General features: G+C 41.7%; 1 protein-coding gene across 3 annotated transcripts in view; it reads left to right on the top strand.

Annotated features, from left to right (window-relative positions):
* The first annotated feature begins 72 nt into the window (after nucleotides 1-72).
* The window catches only part of KIAA1456 (KIAA1456 ortholog), a 126,077-nt gene continuing 114,038 nt past the window's right edge, over nucleotides 73-12,111 (top strand). For all 3 annotated transcript variants that reach the window (XM_017807894.1, XM_017807982.1, XM_017808060.1), the window contains exons 1-2: nucleotides 73-230; nucleotides 11,524-11,652. The gene's annotated coding sequence lies outside the window, so the exon portion shown is untranslated. The remainder of the gene's footprint in view (nucleotides 231-11,523; nucleotides 11,653-12,111) is intronic.

Genomic DNA, 12,111 nt, shown 5'->3' with positions numbered 1-12,111 from the left:
AAACACCGCTCCACGCGCGCGCCGCCAACGGCGCGGGGTCACGTGGGGGGGACGGGGCGGGCCCGTCCGGGAACGCCCGTCCAGAGGGTGCCGGTTCCCACGTAACTCCCACAGCCTGCCCGGCGGCGGGGAGACAGGGAGCGAGCGCCTTAGTGGGGACGGGGGGAGTTTGCCGGGGAAGAGGGACAGCCCTACGAGCTCCGGGTTGGCTACTGGGAGCGGCTGCTGTGGTGAGGGTCGGGCGTTAGCAGGGCTGTGGGGGAGGCAGGGATACAGGGATAGAGCCGCCGGGGCGGGGAGGGGGGTCTCCAGCGGGGAACGGGGATGTGTAGCTGCCGTGGTCCCGAAGGCATCGCCCGGCGGGTGCCCGCACTCGTCTCGGGCCGCTTAGTCTGGCCCCCTTCCCTTCTGTGTTAGTCTTTTAATGGAGGACACGATAAGATAAAAGTTACAAGGTTAAGGAAAAGCTATTTGTCCTTAGGGTTTATGCATTATCCCCTCTGTTCCCAGCCCTCGCAGGTCGGGCTCGGATGCGCTCGCTGCCGCGGACCTGTCAGAGCCTGGCCGGGCAGCGAGGCTTGGGCTTCCCGCGAGTGTGGAACGGCAAGTCGAGCTCTTCTGGTGAAGTGCCTCATCTGTTCCGCCTAAAGTAGTCACAGTGGGGAAATGTTTAGGCTTTTCAGGTGTATGTCAGCCTCTAATGAAAGCTTGAAGCCTATTGCATAAGTGCTATGTATTTATAGTTGTTACAATGCTTTTTTTTAAAGTTAAAAGGCTGTCATAAATCCAGACGTTTCAGATAAATATAGCAGTACCTTTAAATTAATTTATGGTCTTTTGAAAGGAACAAAGCTATATTTGTATTCCATCTATGACAGGCTGTAAGATGATGCTGGATGTTGTTAAGAGAGCTATAGCAAAGATGCCATGACTGGAAATAACCAGACACATCTGGATTTACATCCAGGTGTTTTTTCTTAATTCAACCACTCCAAGCTACATCCTTTGCCTTTACAGTGTCTTTCAAGTTCCTAAAGTAAAAGATAAAAGATGTCATGGTAATTGAAATATGAGGAGACCGTGAGTATATTTTAAACACCGACAGGAGAGATAGTCTCTTAGAGTAATTAATTAAAAAATGGAGTGAGTTAAGAAATTACACTCTAAGTATCGAAAAGATGTTTATAGTATGAACTTGAATGGTGATGGGATGATGTGAAATGCTTTGAATTATTATAAATGGTTTTAATGGGTTATGGATTCTGATGTAGACATGCAAATGTGAGTTGACCCCTCAAAAAGTATCAGGGAGATAGCCAGAGAAATTGGACAGAAGTAAAACCTGAACTGTTAAAGAGAGCAATAGTTTATTTTGCATTTCAGATAAGATTACCTATGGAAGTAGAGTAGAAAAATAAAACAGGACAAAGTTCAAGGGCTTGTGGGACTGGAATTAGGACAGTCAGGTTGTCCTCTGCAGGAAAAATTTAAAACAATAGAAATGAAAACCTGTTTCCACCATTGCTACTTCCGATGATTCCTATAAAAGTTCATATGTTAGCATTTACACTGATGATTCAAGCAGTTATGAGTATAATGAGCAAAATCAGCTATTTTTCTTAATTTCTAGTGAGCAAAATACTCATGGCTTTGCCAGCCTTGAGGTTTTGGAGCGGGAGAGTTGAGGTTTTTCCCATCTTTCTCTTCAAAACTGAAACAGTGAAAGAAGGGATTTGGAGTAGGATGGATGAATAGATGGGAACCTGACATTTTACACAGCTCTAACCAGTCGTAGAGATGTCAGGAATCTGGGAGATTATTTAGGGAGAAATCTGACTATATATTCACCTTGTCCTTGTTCTCTAGACATTAATTTTTATCCCTGTTGGAAATGGTACTGATCCTAGTAGGACCTTGGTATTAACCAGTGCTGACATTCTTATATCTTTTAGTAACAGTTGATTCTTCAAGCTTTGGTTTTGGTTTATTATTTTACCTTTGGCATATTTAACTGAAGAAAAAAGCCACCTCAGTTTTCACATCTTTCACTGTGTTACCATCAAATGTGATGGTTATGTAAGAGAGGAAAAAAAGATATGCAACTTTTTACTAGATTAGATAACACACAGCTCCACCACCACTGCATTAAAAATAGTACACACAAAAATCTCCCCTCCCCCCCTTGCAGGGTCAGACGAGTGGTACTTTAAAGCAACAAAACCTTGCGACTGTGCAGTTCACATGGGCCATTCTAAGAAAGATGTCAGGGATTGTCCTTTCTCTTCATGCCATAGAGCAGTATGGTGCTGCTGCTTATGGAAGTCTTGGTTGTCCTCATTCGGAAAGTTACCTACAAAGTACTGTGCCTTCAGTGAGGCAGATGTACCTTCCTTTCTTACCCTTTTTAAGCTATTGATTGGATGTTTTCCCAAGCAATTCCTTGTGTGAGCAGTGTGTGCAACCCAGTTAAACATGAGATGACAATAAATTAGTGATTCAAGTTGTGTTTGACTCTGCTTTAGGTAAATTATATGCAATGATTCTGATTTAAGATCTTCAGAAATCAACAGCAGTATAAACAAAATGAAGGAAACCCAACCCAGGCTAAGGGAATAAGCAGTGGACCTAGAAATTAATACCTGCATACTGAAAATCTGGAGCAGAGCCCCATTTTTACAGTGCCTCAACATATATCCCAAGAAACAGAGCTGGTAAAGGGTCTGGAACATCAGTCTTATGAGGAGCAGCTGAGGGTAGTAGAGTTCATCCCAGAGGCCGGTCTTTCCAAAAAGAAAAGAAATTTAAACAAACAAAACTTATTTAAGAGTTTCTTTTTCTTTTGGCAAAGACAAGAATTTTAGCATTTTTATGACATTTTTTAAATGCAGTGACTTCTGCTGCACAAACCCATAACTGTCTAAATAAACCACTAAATAGTCAAGTGCTTGTTGGGATTTTCCTTCAGCATGAAATGTGAATTCTGCTTCTTAGCATAATAATATGGCAATTGCCAGTGGATGAGGAAAACGATGTGGATCCAGTCTGCCTAGACTTTAGTAAAGCATTTGATACCATTTCCCACCATTCTCCTGGAGAAACTGGGTGCTCATGGCTTGAACTGGTGCACTGTTTGCTGGGTTAAAAACAGGCTGGATGGCCAGGCCCAGAGAGTGGTGGTAAATGAAGTTACATCCAGCTGGCAACCAGTCACTAGCAGTATTCTCCAGAGCTCAGTGCTGGGACAAGTTTGGTTTCATATCTCAATCAATGCTCTGGGGGTTGGGGTTGGTCTCTTCTCTCAAGAAACAAGCAATAGGACAAGTGCAAATGGCCTCAAATGGCCCAAAAGGAGGTGTAGAATTGGCTTAAAGGAAAACTTTCTTCACTGAAAGGGTAGCCAAGCATTGGAACAGGCTGCCCAGGGCAGTGGTGGAGTCACCATCTCTGGAGGGATTTAAAAGACATGTAGATGTGGCACTTAGGGACATGGTTTAGTGGTGCCCTTGGCAGTGCTGGGCAGTTGGACTTGATCTCAAGGGTCTTTTCCAACCTAAATGGTTTTATGGTTTTGTGTTCCCTCTACTCGGGACCTCAGGTCCCCACCACTTTGACAAGAGAGACTTAACACAGAAAGAGATGTCAGGGCATGCATCTACCTGCTGCTCCCTCTTTTTGCCTCCGGAAGACTTCAGCAAGAAGGCACATTGGTTCTGCATATGCCAAATGACAGAAGTATGTCAACCATATCAGTCCTGGCACATATTCAGCAAGGCTAAGGAAAGCTTGAGGACATGCTTTGAGACCCAGACACCTCGTGCAGTACAGACCGTGTTTCTGGGAGGCATGATCCACAGTAGAGTGCTCCAGTGTGCTGTACAGTGGGCTCTTCTGAACCAGGGGGAAACCTCAGGGGAGTGTTGAGACAGGTGCCCCAGAATGGCCTCCCCAGTCCTCTCACTTGCATTGCAGTGGGCAAGTTGTTCATCAGAGACAGGAGCTGCAGGATCTTTCCCACTTGTGCCAGGGACAGAGTTGGCATTTGGTTTGATTGTCAGAGTTTGGAGGGCTAAGTCCTGCCCCAGCAGATGGAATCCAAGAGGAGAAGAGGGAAGAGGAGTTTTGTCTCTTCCCAGGGGCATGTAGCTCTCCTTTTCAAGGCAACTGGGAGTCAGATCACCTGGCCTAGAAAACTTTGCACCTCTCCAGATAAGTCAGAGACGTGCATCTACAGCCCTGTTTTCGTTTCAGTTATAGTTTTGGGAGGCGTCTGCCTGCTTTGTCAAGAGAGCCCTGGGAACTTACTCCTGCTGGGTGACTTTGTGCTTGGGGTGATGGTGCCCAGAACCTGCTGAGCAGGGCAGATGGGAATGAAGGCTGGGGCTTGCCAGCAAGGTAATGTGGTTTTGGTGGGATCAGAAATAGTGTGGCCAGCAGGACCAGGGAAGTGATTGTCCCCCTGTGCTCAGCACTGGTGAGGCTGCATCTTGAATACTCTGTCCAGTTCCACACAGAAGGAATTGAGGTGCTGGAGTGTGTCCAGAGAAGAGCTACAGAACTGGGGAAGGAATGTAAGTCCTACAAGGAGCAGCTGAGGGTGCTAGAGTTGTTCAGTCTGGAGAAAAGGGGGCTCAGGGTAGAGCTTCTCTCTCTCTACAACTACCTGAAAGGAGGTTGTGGTTAGGTGGGAGTTGGCCTCTTCTCCCAGGCAACTAGTGACAGGACAAGGGGAAATGGCCTCAAGTTACAATGGAGGAGATTCAGGTTGCATACCAGGAAGAATTTCTTCACTGAAAGGGTGATTAAGCATTGGAACAGTGTCTTGGTTTGAAACAGTTTGGGAGGGTGCAGACTTTGAACAGAAGTCTCCTCCTTCTGATTCAATACCCCTGGTTTCTCCAGTATAGACAGAGACCAAATAGGCCCAGATGTAAGAGCAAAAATAATTCTTTACCAAGAAGAATGTTAGTAACGATATTGATAAAACTGGGTTAAACCAACTGGTGAGGAGAAAATCCCCAAGCTCTGGCCACTGAACCAAATTGAGATGGCACCTGGCCTCCCCCACATGGAGAAAACACACCTGGCCACTGGACAGAGACAAGATGGCTGCCCTTCCATGTGGTTTGCCTCTCTCACACCCAGAAAACCTGACAGGAATGGTTGGAGAGTCAGTGCTGGCAGGAAACAGCAGATACCAGGGTTTATATACTGGCAGACACTTGTGTGGTGCTGGAGTGAGGCTGCAGTGCTGGTACAGGCAGTCGGAGCAAGGCTGCAGACCCCCCAGGGGACTGGAAGAACCCGCAAGACACCTGTTGGATCCAGAGATGAGACTTGGTTGTCACAATTTCCATGTTTGTTGGTCGAAGTGGTGGTTGCAGTCCAGGTCTGTTGAGGTGGTGTGGTGGACGTCCCGGGTAGTCAGTAAAGTCCTGTGTGGTGAGGGAAGAAAACCAAGTGCTGAGTGAAATCCAAGTGTGGTCTTTTATTGGGATTAGGCTAGGTGGGAGCAATGCCAAGTACCTCCCTTGGTGCAGGGATTTCTACACTGGATGATGTCATACTGGATCAGGGGACATTTCAGGAGTCTTTGACACCTTCTAAGATGGTACAGCTGCCTGTCACATCAGCAGAAGTGAATCCATTATGGCCCATCAGCAGAGATGAGTGTCTTCAGGCCATGTGTGTGAATTGTCCCTATGCTTCCCTGGAGAGAAGTTACCACAGCTGAGTCATTTGTGTAAAGACAAAGAAGCACTACCCCAGCTAGAAGGATTTGCTTCTCTCCTTAACTTGTTCAACACCCAGCTTGTAGCCTGAGGTGGCAGGTGGTCAAATGTTTGAGTCATTAATCACTAGCAGTTCAGTCTCTTTAAAGAAGGCAAAACACCAAAAAGCAAAAAAAGGCATTTTGGGAGAAAAGAGAAAAGAAAAGGTAGATACCAGAATTTTTGTGTAACCCAGGACAAACAGTCTACCCAGGGAAGTGGTGGAATGACCATCCCTGGAGGTATTTAAAAGATGTGTGGACATGGCACGCATGTTATGGTTTACTGGGCATGATGGTTTTAAGTCAGAGGTTGGACTTCATCTTGCAGGTCTTTTCCAACCTTTATGATTCTATGAATAAATACAAGAGTAAGATATTTTCTAATTGCTCCAGGGATGCATACTGCTAGTGGTAAAGGGAAAGCTTAAGTCCCCATTTCTCCTTTCTACTCCACTGCATTACTCCTGGCCTTTACTCCTTATCATATCTAGAGGGCTTACTAAATTATGTAAGCTTTGAAACATGTCTTAAATGGATTTTTTTCCTTTAAACTTACAGAAGTAGTTCTCTTTATGGATCTCAGAGAACTTCAAGGATGTGGGGATGTAAAATGAGGGGACATCTGAGCGCTAGGGATATCCAAGACAACTCCTGACTCATTTCTGGGCAGACATCTGCAAAAATAGGAGCCTCCTTCCCCAGCTCTTTGGGTACTGCAAGAATGGCAATACACCAGTTGAGCACATGTTGTGGTCTTGAGGGTCATTTGAGCTGCGCAGGAGACATAGCTGAGTGGTGTCAAAACTGCCCTTTTCTGTTTCTCCTCCCATTTGTATAGCAGATACTGGTCCCCAGCCCTCCTTCCCGGTTAGCAGAATGCTAATTTGCCTGTGGTACTGGGAAGTCTCAGCTCATCTCCAAAAACAACTGTTTTCAGTCTTAACATACCAGTGTTATGGACTGATGTTTTTTTCCTCCATCCAGGAACTACTTATTTTGAGATTTATCTGAATGAGATTTCTCTAACTTTGATGATTATGATCACAATACTTTGTTTTAAAAACACAAAGGACAAAGAGGGACCTCTGGAGTTAAAGGTAAAATGTATGAAGGGTGTGAAAGTTTGGAAAAAGAACAAAGATTTTGTTCAAAGATACAAGAAAATCTCAGCTAGGGGAGGTTTCCAAATGTGACACAATTGACAGCCGTGACCATCAGATTTTCAAAAATCTGTGACAACTGACTATAGGTCAGCAATCACAGTATTGCTTGCAAGAAGGAAGAAAATGGAATTCACCAAGTACAGACCAATTAAGCCGATCTCAATAGTATGTTAGGGACGTAGAACACATTTTCAAGTGAAAAATTAATGAAAGACATGAAGCTAAATGGATTATAGGATAAAATAAAACGTGAATTTACCGAATGTAGACTAAGCTAACCTAACTCAGTCTGCATTTGTTCTTGTAACAGAAATTATATTCTGCAGACAGGCAGTGCTCAGGCTTTTGTCTCTTTGGACTTAAGTATTTAATACAATGAGCCACATGGAAATTTTTTAACGAAACAGTTAAGATGGAGTTGCTAAAAAGTTGTCAGATCTGAAAGATGCTATTAAGAGGCATATGGAAATGGATCATGCGATAGGAAGAGGTTCCTGTGTCTGGAAGCACACTTCATATGCATTTTTTGAGGATCAGCCATGGTCCTAATTTTAGTTGATATTTTCATCAGTGACCTTGCACAAAAGGTAGGAAATTGATCATTTGGTTTGGCAGCAAGTAAGAAAGTGCTGTCAATAAACTGAAGAGAAAAATGTCAGACAGGAAGAAACAGACCTGCTCAATTACTGGGATAATAGAAATGAAAAAAGTGTAGTTGTGCAAGTGCCAAAGCATGTACATCTATTGAGAAAAATTTTTGCTGGATCCTGAGTTTATTAATGGGAAATGATAGAAGATGAGAAAGAGCTATAAAAATAGCTCTTTACAATACAATACTGATACAATACTACACATTTTTTTTTTTTTTTTTTTTACTGCTGAGATAAGGAATTCTTCATTTTGCTATACGTGACTGGTGAACTGTCAGTAAGCACACAATACATGATTCTGGTCAGGTTATTTGTAAACAAACTGTAACAGAAACAAAAAAATTATAATTGGGAACACAAGATTTACTGTACAACAAGAATTGGAGAAATACTTGCTTGCTGCCCCACTGTCTTACCAAAATGAGGATGGAGAGGGAACATGGTTGCTCTTTGTAAGTGATCTATAAGGACAGATAAGAAGTGAAACATGAGAAAAAAGTTAATGACCAGAAGAAATTTAGACTAAAGATTAAGAAAATGCTTCTGAGAATCTGAAGTGAGATTATGAGATGGTTTCTGAGAAGCAGTGGGAGGATTTGCACACTGTGAAACAGTGCTTGTTAATGCCAGGACAGGGATTACCTGACACGCTAGGCTGTTGCGGCAGGGGGCTGGATTCAGTCTGAAGCACAGAAGAAATCAGTAGGAAACAAGTTAGTAAAGAGAAAAACAGTTGACAAACTGCTATCTAAACTTTTCAAATATTCAGTCCACCACTTAGTTGTTATTATACAGTGAAGGTTTCAGCAAGGTAATAAAGGAACTATTGCAAGGTCTCCGAGGCCCTGAGAAAAAGTACAAACTCACTTTGAGAAGAAGACTTTAGGAGAAGTGTGAGGGAAGGAGGGGGAATCTCTCTCATTGAAAGACAACAGGAATAAGGCATCTACCTAACCCCGTGCCCACGGTAGGATACCTGACACACCAGAAGGATTGACAGGGAAGGCAGCTGTTGTCAGTGCAGCAAAATATCCATACTAATTTCATGTATAGTAGAGATGCATGTTAGCCACTACTTATGTGGTTGCAAAAATGGGATAGGGAGAGAAAGCAGCAAAATCCAGATTTAGCCACCTTGAGCCTTCTCTGCTGGCATTCAACAGAGGAAGTGCTTACAGCTACTGCCCTGTCCTCTGAAAGCAATGCTAGCATCTCTGCAAGAGGGGTTGCTCAGAGTCCTGTGTATGGGGCTAGGGACTTCCCCAAGATTATGACTATTTAAACCACTATTTTTTTACTTTTCACTGCTAAATGGCATTCTCAGTCCTTTAGCTGAATTGAGCATGTTTTACTTTAAGTGGATGCAGTGAAGCACAGAACAGGTCATGCTTAAACCTTTCGTGATGGCTTTAAATGGGAAAGACTGGTTGAGTTTAAGTTGAATCCTCTCATGGGACATCAGCTTATTACTACTCATAAAATTTTTGCTAAATGCCATTTTATTGTTTTTTTTTTAAAAAAATCCATACACAAGAAAACAGCAAAACACCAAAATAAACAGTCCCATGAAAATAGCTATGTGAAATGCTTCTCTGACACATTTAACATCACTGTAATAATATTTTTTGTAATTGTTTCAGAATGAAAATGAACATAATAACCTGCAAATGGTTTATGGGTATTCATGCCTTCCATGTGTTAAGTGCTAGAGAATGGCCTCGGATTTCTTCACAATATAAATTTTTACTTATCTAGCATGCTAGTTGGTGACTCTGAGGTAGCACATGTGAAATGAATTTGCAGTTTCTGTTACAGCTAGTTGAAATTTTCCAGCACAACACTTTTTCAAATTTAAAAAAAAAAAAAAAGTTAGCCCCACCCATTGATCAGGAAGGCAATACTTTGTAGGATAGTATTTGTTCAGATAATGTGACAAAACATGAATAGGTTTTTATGAGAAGTGTTTTGCAAATAGACAGGAAGATAGCATGGCTGATTTCTGTGTGTTCCAGAATAGCTCCACCACGGGAGTAGTCCCCACACGACTCTCATTTGGTAAAACCCCTTTTGTGGAACAAGAAACTGAGTTTGAGAAATCCATCTCTTGTCAAAGGTCACCTCCTGGCTCCATAGCAATAGCCTAGCTTCCTGCCATTTTTCTGTAGTTGGAGTCGCAAAACTTCCAAATTCCTATTAAATCAGCAGCCCAAACCAGCTCTGGCTTCCAACCCTCCTTACATAAATCATGATATGCAAAATTAACAATGATATATATGCATTATTAGAGAAAATCAAGTTTTTCTTGAAAGCCTACAGTAATCTCCAACTTTTAAAAACAGATCTAGTTAGAAAAACCTTTTTTGTTTTTCATCTGTGAATATCTATGAATAAAAATATTTTGCCTCAGCTTTATCATATTTATATTGTCCTAAAATAGCTAAAAATCATTAAAATTCATGTTTGATGTTTGAGTCACTTCAGCCTTGCCTACGAAATAATGCTCAGAACCAACTTGGTTTTGTTTTGTTTCAGTTTGTTCTCTGTTGCTTAGTAGACTTTTAGGGCTTTAGTGAGATAGTTCCAGCTGACAGATTTTTAAATGGAAAAATGCCCAACATCACTGCAGTAAAACAAACACTAATCCTTGTTTGTGCAACACAGTGTTGGGCAGAAGTTGGCTTTGAGTAATTTTTTTTAAGGTATGAAAGGCCACAAAGCTGCATTTGTAGCTTGGTCTCAAAAGTTAGTTCAAGTGAGCTGAACAAAGATAGACTGCTACCACTGTATCATTTCTGTACAACACTGCAGTGTGGATTTTCCAAGGGATCCTAATTCCCTTTGGGAAAATTGGAGTGATGGTTTCTCAGTACTTTTGGAGAAAGGCCCATAGTAAGTTATTTAATTACACTTAGTAATTATGTATGCATTAGTGAGTATAAGAAAAAATGACCATACATAGGATAAATAGTTAACTGCATGATAAAAAAATAAAGATCTTATTAAAATAAAAAGGGAGGCAAAACATAATAGGATCTAAAGTACTTAAGCAGGTAAAGACAGAGAGAGAGTTTATTGGCTTGATCCTATAAAGGACTTAAATACCTAAAGAAGGATTTAGGAAGAATTCAGGTGCCTAAGTTAAAAAATGTGATGACAGCTCACACAGCTGCTGCCTAACACAGAAGTGCCTTGAATCACAAGGCTCTCACTTAGTTCTAATTGTATCTTTAGAGTGTCTTGGATTTTACTTGTGTGCACATTCAGTGTGCAGCAGCTAGAGCAGTTCAGCACCTATTTCCCATTCAGCCTCAGTCCTCAGCTGAAATGTCCAAGGACACTCTTTTGTCAGTGTTCTCAGGCCTCAACAGGCACTCTCATATTCAGAGATTCTCAGTTTGCTGTAGCTGCTTGCTTTTAACATGAAGAATGGAGAGATTGAATAACCTTTTATTTAACAACCTATCTGTTAGATTACTGATATGAGAGTTAGAAGATTCAGTTTGTTTCTGTCTAACAGTGTTCAAACTCGTCACCTTCCTCTAAGTAGTGTATCTTAAAGAGTGACTGCAGGAGTTTAAATAGTCTTGGGAGTGTGAATTAGAGATGAGGATCTGTCACTCCTTGCTAAATGCCCAGTTCCTTGGGCTAATTCTCACACATCATTTCTATTCCTACAAAGGACAGAATTCTTTGCTTCACAGTGTTGCAGCTTTAGCAGAATCGTGTTTTTTTCCAATAGCCCTGTCTCTTGCTGGGTAGACTCACTTTTCTGCCATATGTTGATTTGAATCTTTTTTGTTTAATGGGGATACACAGCAACAATAGTTTGCTGTATGGGAGGCGTTTGTTTTCTCACTTCCTTCTGTTATCCTGGCTGTGATTTAACAGAATACCACAAGCTCTGATGCTTTCTTCTTCTTCTTTTTTTTTTTTTTAACAGAATGGTAATTGGATTCTACAGTTAAGAGGACTCTAGACTGTGAATTTTAAGCACATGGTGTTGTCTGTGTTATGATCTGAATTGAGTTTCTACGGAGTGGCAATAATGCTGCTGCCTTCCTGGGGTTTGGTAAGTCTGTCAATTATACTTTGAAATTGTGGAAATGCACTGACTGTCCTGGAAACACCAATGAGTGAAGTCACTCATTTCCCTTTATTCATGTTCATTGTATTTTTCTTTTTCCCACATGTGATGATATGTGGTTGTGCATTCCAAAATATAGCTGAATGTTTCTACATGTGCAGGGCATCAAACTTAAAAATGTGATAAGAAGGTTTTGTTTTAATTTTTTTCCAGTTTAAAAAAGTAATTTAGCTCCAGATATAAGTCATATTTGCCTGTCTTTTTTAAGAAGAGAAACTTTGGACTGATTGGACTCTTTTCTTCAGCCAGTGTTGCCTGGTGAGAGAGTTGCATGTAATATCCAGATTTATAAAATAGCTAAATATTCGGTGGAATATGTGCTCCTATTAATATTAATTGAAGTTATTCAAATAGCATTGCACTTATGGTGTGAAGTACTAAATT

This window comes from Lepidothrix coronata, unplaced genomic scaffold (assembly GCF_001604755.1).
Source record: "Lepidothrix coronata isolate B3197 unplaced genomic scaffold, Lepidothrix_coronata-1.0 Scaffold0, whole genome shotgun sequence".
Taxonomy (NCBI): Eukaryota; Metazoa; Chordata; class Aves; order Passeriformes; family Pipridae; genus Lepidothrix; species Lepidothrix coronata.
The sequence above is the reverse complement of the archived record's forward strand: the minus strand, read 5'-3'. Positions and strand labels throughout refer to the sequence as shown.